This window comes from Dendrobium catenatum, unplaced genomic scaffold (genome assembly GCF_001605985.2).
Source record: "Dendrobium catenatum unplaced genomic scaffold, ASM160598v2 fragScaff_scaffold_414, whole genome shotgun sequence".
NCBI classification, from domain to species: domain Eukaryota; kingdom Viridiplantae; phylum Streptophyta; class Magnoliopsida; order Asparagales; family Orchidaceae; genus Dendrobium; species Dendrobium catenatum.
In genome coordinates this window covers 1,065,001-1,080,234 of record NW_021318876.1, presented here as the reverse complement: position 1 = coordinate 1,080,234, position 15,234 = coordinate 1,065,001, and the positions used below count along the sequence as shown (strand labels likewise).

Sequence of the window (15,234 nt, the reverse complement as noted above, 5' to 3'; positions counted from 1 at the left end):
GGGTAAAGCACCTCATGACAAGATTGCACTTATCCGATTGAAGTTAAGCATGGAGAAAAGTCAATCTAAAGATGAATGACAATTAAGAGTTGAAACTTCAAGCAGCTAAAACATTGATATTGTTACCTGATAAGGAATGTAGAAGATAAGTGAAAGAAGTAGCACCATTTGAGGCAATGCCTAGGATAATTTGTGCTGGAGTATACCAAGAAGTTCAAACATTAGGTAGGAGTAAAAATGGGGATCTATAAACTTTGAATATACCTCATAACTTTATTTCAAATTAAAAATGAAGTTAATTTGGTTCCAATCACCAATCTCATTCAAATCAACATGATTGCATTGTTGTGATGACCATATAGCGCAAGAACGAAGGAAAATGGAGTAAACTTTAGAATCATCTTAAGAATGATACTCTTTCTCCAAAAGAAGGAAAAAAAGATAAGTGAAGGATCATCCTCTTACAAAACCAAATACTCTCATAAGTTATGACCATTATCAAATACCATACCACAACAACAACAAGCCTTTATCCCACTACATGAGATAAAACACCATACACCTAAAACAAAAATGGTGAAAACAACAACATTATTTGTTCCTTGAAAATATGGAAGAAATATGGGAAAGAAAAATTTGTGTGCAACATTATGCTGAGTCAACCTAACTAGGTAGACATGTCTCCATCTCTAATAGCAATGTCAAAAGATATAGCAGTTGGGTTGTCCTCTAAGAAGTGCACGTTAGTGGAGAAGTTTACCCTGAGATTACATATCAAGCAAGAGTTAATCAACGCCATCATCAACACTTGCAGACAAAAGAACCTCATTTATGCCAATTGGTGCAGGAATTAGATTTGGGCATTACATGCCACATAATACTTACTTTTTACGTTGAATTCAAAATAGGTAATTGAAGTTTGATTGTTTTTTCCGCTTCAAGTCTACAATGAATAAGAATTGCATTGATGAGATGGTATGCAAGATGTTCCAACATGACAGCTCAAAAAGGAAAAACTTATAAATTAAAAAAAATATGGCACGCTAATGGCAAATAGAGTAAAGGAAAAATAAGTAGAATTATTAAAACAAACAAGGAATTCCCAAAGAAAGTAGAATCCTTGCTCTCTAACTTGGGTAAAGAATGTGACATGCAAATACAAAAAGCTGGCTAGGAGCAAGACATATAGCTCATCTCAAACAAATAGTCGCCAAACCTATTGATACATCAAATTCAATCATCAAGATTAACTCCACCAAAACTAATCAAGAAGAGTAGACAATCTGATTCACTCATAGAAGTCTATAAGAAGCATTCCTCATAATTTGAGCATCAGATAGTTGAAATATCATAGGGATCATGTCTGTTGAAGTTTGAACAATACAATTTCTATGGAGATCATCATGGATTTAAAAAGCAGTCGAGGCGGGCGCCTCGAGCCTTTGCGAACGGAGGCTTAAGCCTCAACCCATCGGATGAAGCTTACGCTTTTTTGTATTGAGGCGTACGCCTCAAGGCTTGAGGCGCAAATGTGAATCGAGGCAGTGCCTCTATTTATTTATTTTTTCGCAAGAGTTTATATGTATGTGCGTGAGTAGAGCACGCTTAGGGCTTTTATTTCATTGAACTTCCACCGCTCTCGTTCTCTCGAAACGAAACGCAAGCAGCTCATCTTCTTTTTCGTCTTCTTTTTCCGTTGTTGCTGTTCGGATTCGTTGCTGCGCATGTGTAGAGATTGCACACGTCACTTCTTCGGCTCCTTCGTGGTTGTTCGACCTCGCTCCTTCAACGACTTTACTTTCCTATCGGATCGGAAGTTACGACATTTTGATCGGAAGCAACAACGGGACCTCGTTGGCTGTGAAGGTAACTTTCTACCTTTCACGCACTTCTTCGGCCAAATCCCATAAATCCGACGAACCGAGGGATTTAGTAAATTCAGGATTTAAGCCATAAATCCTTAAATCCGGAATTTACCCATCGAAGGGATTTAGCGCGCACACAAAAACCGTTTTGCTGGATTTAGCGTAAATCCGACTTAAATCCCGCTGTAAATTTGTATGTGCCTCTTCGACTGTCTCATTCCCGTCGTTGTTTCTCCGACTTTGCAGCCATTTCGACATCGACTTCTAGCTTCTCCGACTTCGACGAGCATCTCTAACTTCCACCATCAACTCTGACTTCGACGAGCCTCTCTGACTTCGTCCCATTCTCGTATGTGCCTCTCCGAGACTCCGACCTTGACGTTTAATAGGTTAGTTTCATTTTCTAACATCCCTTTTGAACATATTTTTCTTCTGTGATTTTGAATGTGAACCTATTGTTGGTGCCAATGGCGATAATTGCATCATTATGACTTGTTATTTATGTTGAAGTTGTTTCTTATCTCATAAGGCATTGAACAATGTCATTTTTTTGTTTTGAAGGATGATTATTCATTATCATATCATCATCATTATTTTCCAAAAAGGAGAGGCATGTTAAAAATAGATCTAGGAACCTGATTTCTACTCAATATTGGCAGGCATCGTGGGAGGGGCATATTCCTTATGTCAATAAATTTTCTCACTTTGCTTATTAAATCAAGGAACCTTATTTCTACTCAATATTGATGTGTCGTGGAAGGGGCAAAAATAAAGTTCATTTAAAGATCCTTCATATTATTGATTCTTCTTCAAAGCTCTTAATTTTGATGTCATGATTGATTAGGAAATAGAGTATGACTAGATTTGTCCATTTTGTTTGGTTTCATGACCTTTTATAATTTTTATTGTTATTGATGAAAATTTTTTTGTTAAAAAGTAACATTCGACTTTTTAAACTACCAAGACAAAAAATGTTATTTGAGAAAAAATTATAATTCTAGCCACAATAAAGACTTTTTGAGAATAGATGTGATGTAGGTTCATCTTTGATAACCGCTACAAGTGCAAGGATTTCTTAGGGAGTTAGGAGGAAAATTTGAATGTAGGGACTGTTTAGAGATTTCCTTTTTGATTGTATGCATTAAATAGTTTGTTTTCCTGGGATTATAAATCCAACTCATACATGATTTTTATGAATCTGTCAAAGCATGCTCTCATAGTTTTGTAATTATTTATATTACATTAGATTTTTAATTGTTTATAATTTATATTTTATGTTAATTGATTATTTTTATCAATTATTATAATGACTACTGGCACAAGAAGGAAAGATCCTGCATGGAAATATGGTACTCAAGTTGAAGTGTCAAGCGAAGGTGCGAAGAAGGCATATGTTTACATGAAATGTAATTTTTGTGAGAAGCACATAACTAGTGGTGTTAAGAGGTTGAAGGATCAACTAGCCTGCACTCATGTCAATATAGGACCGTGTCAAAAAGTTCCTGATGAAGTGAAAAAAGAATGAATGAATTACTTAAAGAAGTTTGCCACCATGAAGGATATCACACAAAGAAATATGGAAGAGATGATAGCAAATTCTTCTTACTATGGATCACAGCATGAAGGTTTCAATAGTGGAAGTCATCTACTTTCTTATAACCGAGGCACTCGGGGGACCCATTGATAAATTTATGATTAATATTGATGATGAGGAAAACATAAACACTCAGGATATTCCGCCTCCTACTGCTACAAAAGAACTCAGGAACAAAATTTGTTTAGATATTGTCAGATTCATCTATGAAAATGGGATACCATTTAATGTTGTTAAGAGTCCGTCATAGATTAATATGTTACGATCTGTTGGAAGCTATGGAACAGGGCTACAACTTCCAAGCATGCATGAGTTGAGGACTTGGATGCTGAATGAGGTCAAGAGAACTACAAAAATGGTGGATTATGTTAAGAAGACTTGGAGTGAGACAGGAGTGACAATTATGTCAGATGGTTGGTCAGATATCCGACATAGAAGTATTATTAATTTCTTGGTCAACAATCCATATGGTACTGTTTTTCTAAAATCAGTGGATGATTCAAGTTTTGTAAAGAATGCACAGTTGTTGTTTGAAATGTTGGATGGGGTTGTGGAGGAAGTAGGAGAGGCTTTAGTAGTACATGTTGTTACTGATAATGCAAGTGCATATAAAGTTGCATGGAGAATGTTAATGGTGAAGAGGCTTCACCTTTACTGGACTTCATGTGCTGCACATTGTATTGATTTAATGCTTGAGAGGTTAGGACAATTGCCTCAGCATAAATCAGCTATGTTGAAGGCCAAATTTGTTAGTAAGTTTCTTTACAATCATTCTTGAGTACTCAGCTTGATGAGAAAATTCACTAACAAAGAAATTATTAGACCTGTTGTTATAAGATTTGCTACTGCATTTTTAACATTGCAAAGATTTAAGGAGTTAAGACAACCTTTGGAAGCTATGTTTGCTTCTGAAGAATGGGATAAAAGTTCATTGGCCAAAAAACAAGAAGGAAAACAAGTTAAAAAGATTGTTATGAAAGATAATTCATTTTGGCGGAGTATAAATTATGCTTTGAATTAAAATACAACAAAAAAATCACATCAACAAATCTAGCCTTATAGGGGAATGGCAAACTAGTCTAAGAAGACCATAAGTGTACACAAATTGATACTAATTACCCAAAGAAGCACATGTTAACAAAACAAATTTAGATAACATATCAATCATGATCCCACTACCAAAGTGTAAAGTCAAATGAAGAATGAAGCCATGAATCTTCATCTCCATCATAAAGCTCAATGTCCCCCTGTCAGGAAACCTAAAAATGCAAGGCTTCTTTCTACCGAAGAAAAGGCTCCATAATCTACATTCTTCTCTTTCTAGTTTGTACTTTAAATGAAAATTACCAAAAATATCCTAGATATGAATGCTAATAGAAGCATCAATCCATAGCTCTTCAAAAATTGTATTTTAGCTTCTCGATCTTCCCTGCAACAAGAATCTAATCAAATGATAAGCCTCTTCAAGAAACCTAAAAATGCAAAGCTTCTTTAGGCCCAAGAAAAATCAACAAAATGTCTTTAATATGAAAAGCTAATAGAGCCAAAGGCTTGCCCATCAATCCTTAGTTTTCATAAATTGTAGTTTAGCTTCTTTTTTCTTCCCAGCAACATGAATCTAATCAAGTAAACAATAAGCCTCTAGTGAAATCAGACTCCACTCACCTTCTAGTCCTAAATCTATGCTTTCTCTCTCATTAGAGGTTGATTAAGGTTAAATGCAATATTGTTGGAGAAAAAACATAACATCAACAACAAAATCATTCTCAACGACAATTTAGTTTTATACTTTTTTTAGCTGAGGCACAACTTCATCAAAGGTTAAAAAGAGTTTGATCCTATCTCCTTATTAGATATCTTTCCTTTAAGAGACTACCTTGAGAGATTAGCAATAATCAATGGGTTTGTGTGAGGGTTGAGTACTCCAAGAAAACATATTCTGTCATGAACATATGCTTCTTAACCCTTTTGAATAATTGCAAGGTTAGATGGCCCAAAATTGACCTAGCTTCACCAAAAGGCCTCAAATCAAAAACCTGTCTTCTATAGAATTCTTTCAAAAATAAGCAAATATAGCAAACATAGCATAAACATGAGTTACATAGCCATCACAATATGGTCATTTTCTCACTTGCACTTTTCCGCCAACTATTAGAAGAACGATATGAGTTTTAAAACAAGATATTGAATGACCTCAAAAAGTTTCAAACCAATTCATTCAAATATAATAAAAAGGTGTTCATCTCATACATTCATCGATATTTTGGGTCAAAGCTAACCATGCACTCTCTCGATCAAATGCTCAATCTTCCATTCTTTCCTACAGTGCTTGGGCAATGAATGCTTTATTGATGGTCACCTCGCACCCTATCCTATTTGAAGAAGTACATGGATATCTATTGGGGTTTTTTGGTTGAAATATTAGAGTGTAAAGTAAAATAAACATATGAATTGTGATTTTTCAAGTGTTTGGAATGAAATAAAACTGATGAAAAGTAAGTTACATGTAATTTTGAATACATCAAAGCCCCTATTTATGCATTTGATAATCTCCCACATTCAATGAATTATGAAATCTTCATGTGCCTTGCCTTCGACCCCTCATTCATGTCCTCACTTGTGGCCCTCTGCATCTCTTTCATGTGCATTGCCTGCGAGGCTACAACCAACAAACCCATGATAGAAGACACCAAGGAAGATAGGTTGCAGGACGAAGCTCTCAAGAAAACCATTGATGGGACCAAAGAAGGGCCACAATAAAAGAACAATAGTAGTGAGTCCTTTCTAGGTTTTGAGTAGGATGCTGAGAAATAGATGTGAGGAGCAGTCTAGAGAAAGAAGAAAACCTAAAGGGATTCTTTCATGAAAATGATAGAGTGGGATTTAGCATGCAATAAAAGATGTGGAGGCTTTTGTTATTACTTCCCTATATAATCTCTTTGCTTCTAAAGTTCATTTGCTTGCTCCACAACCAAAGTCAATGATGATTCACTAGAGGCTAAAATGTTAGTGCGATATAATCATGTTTGTTATCTTCAAGTTTTCACAAGAAAGGTTGAAATTTTAACTCAAAGACCACAAATCATTTGATCTCATTTTCAAAAGTTTGACGTATTTTTTTAACTAAGGGTTTATAATTTTTGCATTTTTATTTGCTACTTCAGGATTAGGGTTCTACTTTGTAGCCAAAACCAAACCAAAAAATCAACTTCCATGTGTATACTTTACAATCTACCAAACAATTTTGAGAAATTAAAAAACTCATTGCACTACTTTGCATTGTGTTCTTAAATCCATGATCATGAATATTTACAACAAAACAAAGCCCTTAGTGAATATGATGGTGATGCAAGAGAAACTTGACTCTCCTTTTATGCAAATGTTTGCTTGGTTGTTTTTGTATCAGCAAGGGAGTCGTCTAGCTTGCAATTGATTTCTTGAGATGGCATTGGACAACTTTTAATAAGACAATTAAGAAGAAGATTGAAGAAGAAAGCGCAAACAAGTTTGAACAATAAACAAGCTCTAAAAGTTGTGCACAGCAAAGTATCACTAAAGATTGATATACAAGACACCTAAAACAGCGAGATTGTACGAATACAATAAAGTTAATGAAGGCCTAAATTAGATTAGCAAAAGAAGTCGAGGAAGATTTTTAATCTCCTAGCCCGGATAAAAATGTCTAAAAAGGAAAGCAAACCCACGTTTCTTATTCCAGCAGTAAATTTGAAAATTTATGGGTAATGCCAAGTAACGTCAGATTATGACTTGAGGCTAACTAATTTGTTACAATGCATTAAAAAAAATGTAATTCAACACAAAAAAACCAGCAAAGCTTACTTCATACATATATAATGCCATATAAGGAAGTATCGTTTCAAAATTCCTGTTCCAACCGACTTATATCCAACAAAAAAACAAGAATTAGCTACCATCTACTGACCGCATTTGTACCGTCTGAATGGATAAGAAGAAATGCGACACGGTAATTCGCTAGGGATTTCTAGGTAAGAACGTTCGACCAAAACAAATGAAAAAGTGCCTAGAAAGCGGCGAGTGACAACATACTAGATCTATGCTTTGTAATGAAACAATCAAAATAGAAAACAGGAAAGAAACAAGCTAAACATCTAAGAAGAACAGGACGAGATAGAGAAGTTTGAGCCGAACCCGGAGGTAGCGAAGAGGAAATCGGCAAAGAAACGATAGTACGAACCCTAATTCGAAGGAATTCGGGCTTCTTTTCGATGCCCAAGAACTAAAGGCGCCGAAAAGAATTACCATATATATAGTCCCGCAAAAAATTACCGCACGTGATATCTTATGTGAGAAAATTATTAGGTCCCCTCATTGGATTTAGAGATACATCCTCATAAATATTGACATGTGAAATATACATATATTCTTAGAATTTTAAGTCAAGCGTTTTAAAAGCGCAGGTAAAACGCAGTTAAAGTGCAGTAAAAAAACACAGTCAAAGCATAGGTAAAGCAAGTCAAATCGTAGTCCACATGACAAGTTTTAATTGGATGTCCAAACTTATTTTTAGGTCCGGCGATCGGACCTAATAATTTCCGCTTATGTGATAGTCTATTTACCACACGATCATGTGCCTGTCTCAGTCATGAACGAGTAAGTGCCCTATTGAATAATTGGATGTTCACATATTATTTACTTGGATTCGTTATTTATACAATTGAATATAAATGAATAAAATTTCAAAAGTTTGAATATAATTATATAAATAAATAAAAGTTAATATTACTTTTTTATTTATTTATACTCATTGATACCACATAAAATATTATATTTCTAATGATCCGTTTGGAGAGTAGATCAAATACAAGGCATGTTAATAAAGATAGAGGTAAGCTGAAAAGACTTGATTAGAAAGGATTAAAAAAATTATTAAATTTAAATAAAAATCACTCTTATTAAAATATAATGGAAAAAATGATTCATGCGGCCGATATCTTATAGTAAAATAAAAACTTAATGATATTGTTGTTGTTATACACTTATACTTATTGATATAGTTATTGATTATTTAATATATACGCTTAAAAAATATGATATAATGCTCGTTTAATGATGATATAACTTTTTATATGATAATTTATTCAATATAAGTATGTCATTTTTTATAAGTGTGTGTGTATGTGAGAGATTTTAAATAAATTATTAGAAGATAAATTTAAATATTTTCTTATTATTATTTAAATTTTAGCAAACAATTTAAAAAGCACTAATAAATTATATCAATTCATTATTAAAATTCAATTATGTTTGGTAACTAGGCTATATATCTAAATTATTATAGTTAAACTTGATTAAAGCTTAATTTAAGCTCGAAGCCCATAAAAACATTAATAAAAAAGGCTTAACAAGATTTTGAAATTCATATCGTGTTTAAGCTTAACTCAAACTCGATAAAAAAAGAAATAAACGAACTTCGACAATATAACTCTCTATCTTGTTCATTGACGCCTTCAGCTTCCGGATTTAGATTTTCTGGAGCTTTTTTTAATTTTATGTGTAATATAAATAACGTTCAAACAATTCATTCAAAATTATTATAATGTATACTAAAAAATTATCTTAATTTTTAATATCATATTATGATCATTCAAAAAAAATTTAATTATTACAACAATAATAAGTCTTTATCCCATTATGTGAAGCCGGCTACATAAATCATTTTTCTCCATTATAAAATATTAAGAGTGAAATCCTCATTAAATCTATTAGAAAAAATCATTTTTAATATATACTTCTTAGCTTTACTTTTTAATATAGTCCGGATCTAATTAATACTTTTACCCTCTTAACAAGGTCAACGGAAGGGCGAATTATTGCATCCGGTCACCTGACATCCGGACAACCAATCCGAATGCGCCATATCACTCAAATACATCAGGGCCCAGTATATTTTGCTGATGTGGCGCGTCTGGATTGGTGTCCGAACGAATCCGAACACTGGACGCAATAATTTGCCCATCGGAAGGCCAAAGTTTTATTTGACCGAAGAAGATATACTTATTAGATATTGCATTATAATGCATGTTTTTTAAAAATTATAATGTGATATATTAATGAAACAATTTAAATAAATATGAATTTCATATAATCTAATTTATATACGTTAAATTTATATTTATATTAATTATATTAAATTTACGAAGATATATTACAATTATTTAAATAAAAACAAATACTTATTAGTCTTCAACTTTGTTACCGTCCCTCATTTTTATAAACTATCACAACTAAATGAGCATTTGGTATAATTATATATCTTATTTAGATGATTGCTACAAATTCAATGATACTTTTTCAACCACAATAAAAGCTTACAAAAAAATAAGAGTCATTTAGATTTTATGGGAATTAGCCCAACAATTCAAATTTCAATGATCTTGATTTGAGAAATTTTATTTATTTTTAGTTATGATTGTCATGTAATTTGTTTGATATTCGACAAGTTATAACTAGCGGATGTTTGATTTTAAATATTAGAAGTGTTGAGTAAATAAAATAAAAAGGCTTAGAAAGACAAGCAAATGCAAAGTAAATTTTTAGGTAATTAAATTAGTTTTTCCTATATGGGATATTTTCATTGTATTTGAAATTCACCCCATTTCGAGCATGTGGGTAAAGCTTCGCCAACCACCACCCCCCATCGCCAACCATCACCTATCACCATTGTCATCACCAGCCACTATTACAATGCCGACCAATCACCCACTTGCCCCCCATTTGTCATCACTGGCCATCATAGTCGATACCTCGCAAATCAGTTAAGCTATTATCACTATCAGTTATTGTCTCTACTATCGAAGCCTAGTTCACTAGTTGTCACCTAACATTCACCATCATTGTCCACCACCCATCATGTAATACCCACTGATATAGTGTTCAGTTGCACATGTTCTAGCTCAATAATGTTGATCCATCTGTCTCTTGCATGTATATGTGAGTGTTATGTGTGCATATAAATGTCTAAAATCTATTCTAAAGTATATCTCGAAAGTCCGTGTGTACAAAAACAAAAAATATGAAATAATTTTTTCTTGAGAGCGCTACGGTGATAGGTTTGTGAGACATGTTGTACAAAGCTCTTAAGTTTAGTATCTAAGGCAAAGCCGTGGTGCTGTGGCGCCGTGGCGCTTGGTCAAACTTTTATAAAAAAATATCAAAATCTCCCAGGTGAGATGCGACCTAGAGAGAGGGAGATATATTAGAGAGAAAGTCAAATTAGGGTGGCTTTGATCTTTTTTATGCTATCGGTTAAGTACGAAAAAGTATTTTGATTGAGGTATGTAACACTTTGCCTATCTTAGCTTTTTTGTACCCCTCGCAAATCAAGACCACTTACATTACCTAAGATCTAAGCAGCTACTTCTGTCCCTACATACTTCAATCATATCATGCTTTAGCTTGTTGGAGTCCGTAAGGCGAATTGCTTTCTTGAGCTTGCATATCAAGTTAGGATTCCTATGATAAAAGATGGAATTGGAGGATGCTGCCTAATTGTGAATCCTATCCTCCCTTCCCTTACGCTTTTGAAAGGCATTCTTCACGTCCAACTCCAATTTCATCAAAGTCAATTAGCTTCCCTTAGCCATACATTGATGGAATTCTTCAACAAAAAAAGGTATCTTCCCTTATCAATAACAGCTTTAGCTAGTTATTAAGTGGAGAAGAAAAAAACTCAAAGAAGGCTACTTGCTAGAGATTGAGCTCGACTCGAGAGATGGAGACATAAGGGTTGCAAGAAAGTCTTTGGTGGGGTAGTGACTATTTTCCGGGAAGGAGGTATTGCGGTAATTTTGAGATTTTTTTTTATTAAACTTATAAATTCAGGTCATAAAAATGGAGATAAGTGCACATAAGTTAAACATTTATTGTCTAACTTTTTATATGTGATATATATGAGTACTACAGACATTTTGGTATTTTCTTTAGAAATATTTATTAGGTAAACTAAAAAGTGTATTATTTTTAGCAAATTAAAAATAATCCTAACATCTAAAAAAAAAGTCGTAGAACATTGAAAACTTCAAAATAAATTTCTGAACAAACTTTGATAAACTGGTAAAATTCAATAATCATAAAATTTTACACGGTTGTTGTGCTTGTGGGCTATCGGCGTAACATTTTGTGATTTATTTATGATATATCATCAAAAAAATTATCTTTGATCGGGCACGAATCTTGAGGCAAAATCAAGTTGGAAATTTCAAAAATTAATTCGGAGAACATTTCAACTCCGATTTCAGTAAACTTATAGTCGAACCGAGCGTCTCGGAAATACAAACCCAACGACACCAAAATCAACTCAATCCAAGTTCAAATGAGTCCAAATCAAGGACTAGAAGCGCTGTTGGAAGGTTTGAACCACAATTTGGATTGCCAAATGGTTTCCAAACATTACATGCTTATAGTTGAATCGAGCGGCTCAACAAGACAAATCCAACGAGCCCAAGATCTCTGAATTCCAACATTATTAAGGTCTTCAAATGTCTGACGAACGGTGCATGATCAAGGGATTCAATACCAGCCATCCATCCAACCATTCTCCATTTACCCTTGATCTCTCACCTATTTACGGGCCATGCCACTCTAGAAAATCTATAAATATACCCCTCATTTATCTTGAGAGGGGGAGGAAGCAAGTAGAGAAGAAGGAAGAAGAGAAGGAAGAGAAGGAATAAGCTCCTCCTCTACCACCGCTGGACTTCCGCCGGACCACCACTTGAGGCCCTCACCTCTGTCGGACCACCACTTGAGGCCCTCACATCCGCAGGACCACTGCCTAACTCAGTTACTCGGCCGGACCACCGCTTAACGTCGTTGCTCCGCCAGACCACCACTTGAGGCACTCAACTTCGTCGGACCACCGCCTGACGTCGTTGCTCCACCGGACCACCACTTAAGGCCCTCACCTTTGACGGACCACCGCCTGACGTCGTTGCTCCACCGGACCACCACTTGAGGCCCTCACCTCCTCCGAACCACCGCCTGATGTTGTTGCTCCGCCAGACCACCACCTGACGCTGTTGTTTTGTCGGACCACCACTTGAGGCCTTACCTCCACTGGACCACCGCCTGACGTCGTTGCTCCGCCGGACCACCACTTAGGGCCTTGTGCTCCACTAGGACACCGCCTGAGGCCCAGACTTCTTTCGGACCACCACTTAAGGCTCTGTGCTCCACCATGCCATCACCTGAGGCCCGGACTTCCACCAGACCACCGCTTGAGGCCCTGTGCTTCACCAGGCCACCACCTAAGGCTAAGACTTCTACCGGACCACCACTTGAGGCACTGTGCTCCACCAGAACATCACATAAGGCCTGGACTTCCACCATACCACTACTTGAGGCCTTGAGCTCCACCAGGCCACCACTTGATGCCTAGAGTTCTCCCAGAATACTGCCGACTTCCATCACCAGACAACGGTCTTTCTGACCCTGGTCTCCTGCCGACTATGGTCCTTCTGACCTTTGTGCCCTACTACGGTCTATCTGACCTCCATCACTAGATAACGATCTTTCTAACCCTGGTCTCCTGCCGACTACGGTCCTTCTGACCTCCATCACATACTACGGTCCATCTGACCTCCATCACAAGACAATGATCTTTTTGACCCCGGTCTCCTGCCGACTACGGTCCTTTCGACCTCCGCGCCTACAATGGTTCTTCCGAACTCCATCACCAGACAACGGTCTTTCTGACCCCGATCTCCTGCCGACTACGGTCCTTCCAACCTACATCGCCAGACAACGATCTTTTTGTTCTATATCTCTTGCAGACTATGGTCCTTCCAACCTCCATCACCGACAATGACCCTTCCAATCAAATAAACATATCTATATTGTAACTCCCACCATGTAATGTTATATATATGACATACATTTGTAATATCAAGCCAATGCCTTCTCCCTAAGAAGGGCCTCATTTGTAATCAACTGCAAATACTAGTGGATTCATTCAAACTGGGCTAGGCCCCGTGGGTTTTCCCCCTTTTCGATCAGGGGTTTCCACGTAAAAACTATGGTGTCTCTTATGAATGCTACACCCTCTCACTTATCTGATTGTGTGCTGGATCTTCGTACAATGCTAAGACGTTATACTATATATTTTTCTACCGCCGTGAATACTCCAGGATGCAACAATTTATATTTATTTACTTTCATTTTTTTATTGCAATGCAATTATATACATGCTTATTTGTTTGAAATATGTGATTTATTAAAATTTTGATGTTGGAAGAAGTTTTTTTGGTGTTGAATGCACTCGAAGTTAAGCGGATCTAAATTTTGTGAATGTTTGTTATGTTGAGCATTTGGGAGTTATAAGAGTCTGTTTTTTATATACTAGCACATGGAGTCATAAGGGTTCAAATAATGATACTTGTTTCAGATGGGAGACATAAAGGCTTAAGAGAAATATGTCAGTTTCTAATTTGATATGAAGTTCTTGTTTAATCACTTTCAGTGCAAAATTTATTTAATTTATATAATTTGTTACCATTATTCTGATAAAACTCCGATTTTAGCAAACTTATAGTCGAATTGAACATCTTGAAAAGACGAACCCAACAACACTAAAATTGACCCAATCCAAGCCCAAATGGGTCCAAATTGAAGACTTGAAACACATTTAGGAGGTTCAAATCATAATTTGGATTACCAAATGGTTTTCAAATGTGACATGCTTATAGTCGAATTGAGCGGGTCGGCGAGACAAATCCGACGAGCCAAAGATCATCAAATTCTAACACCACTAAGGTACTCAAATAATCGATAAACGATCCATGATCAAATGAGTCGATATCGGCTGTCCATTCAAAACCCTCCCAACAAGCCATTGATCTTCTCTTTATTTACTGGTATATAATGTCACTCTAAAAAAACTAGAAATAGATCCCTCATTCTTCTTTGAAGAGGGAGAAATGAAAGGAGTAAGGAAGAGAAAGAAGAGCGAAGAGGAAGAGAAAGCTAATATTTCTCTTGCCACTAAGCTTCTCCTTGACCACCGCCCGGGCACCGACTGTCATTGGATTTCTGCCTGGCCACCGATTGTCGTCGAACTTTCGCCGGCCGTCGATTGTCATCAGACTTTCGCCCGGCCACTAACTACTGTCGGATTTAATAATAATAATAATAATAATAATTGGCAAGAGATGCTTTTTTTCCTATGCTATATGTTTCTGACTAATTTTTCGTCGGAAGATTGATACAAGGAATTCTACACAAAGCTATTGATATAATTTTTTGTCGAAATTTCTAGCATAACACTCGCGAAAATTTTTTGGTGATAAAAAATGACGTTTTTTCCATTCCAATATCCGTTGGAAATCCACCGAAAAAAAAAATGTCGCTTATTCTTTTCTAACACTTGTTTCTATTGGCCTCGCCTATGCCATGATGTGTTTCGATTTGTGGAGATACATTTCATTTGACAAATATATAAAGGTGACGAACATAATATTGGTTTGTATATATTTTCTGCAACCCATCTTCGATTTAATTTGGGAGGACTTGGACTCAGAAATCATAATGGATATAATCATATATTTAAATTTTTTATCAGTAGTATTTTTTTTTTTTAGACATTTCGGTATTCGAGCGCAGGATGAGAGGAGAGGAAGAGCTTCCGTCGACCATATGGCCGCTTACCCAATCTCTTTTTTATCAGTAGTGACTAGTGATGAAATAACTTTTAATGCTTATGAAAAATTTATAATAATGATAATAATAATATTAATATTA

At 35.7% G+C, this 15,234-nt stretch overlaps 1 protein-coding gene across 3 annotated transcripts in view; it reads right to left on the bottom strand.

Moving 5' to 3' along the window:
• The window catches only part of LOC110101911 (protein FLX-like 3), a 42,795-nt gene extending 35,008 nt beyond the window's left edge, over positions 1–7,787 (bottom strand). For 2 of the 3 annotated variants that reach the window (XR_003700486.1, XM_020830011.2), the window contains exon 1: positions 7,630–7,787. The gene's annotated coding sequence lies outside the window, so the exon portion shown is untranslated. Of the gene's footprint in view, positions 1–885; positions 944–7,629 lie in introns of those variants that run through there. The other variant, XM_028694196.1, reaches the window with a different exon arrangement.
• Positions 7,788–15,234: the final 7,447 nt, after the last annotated feature.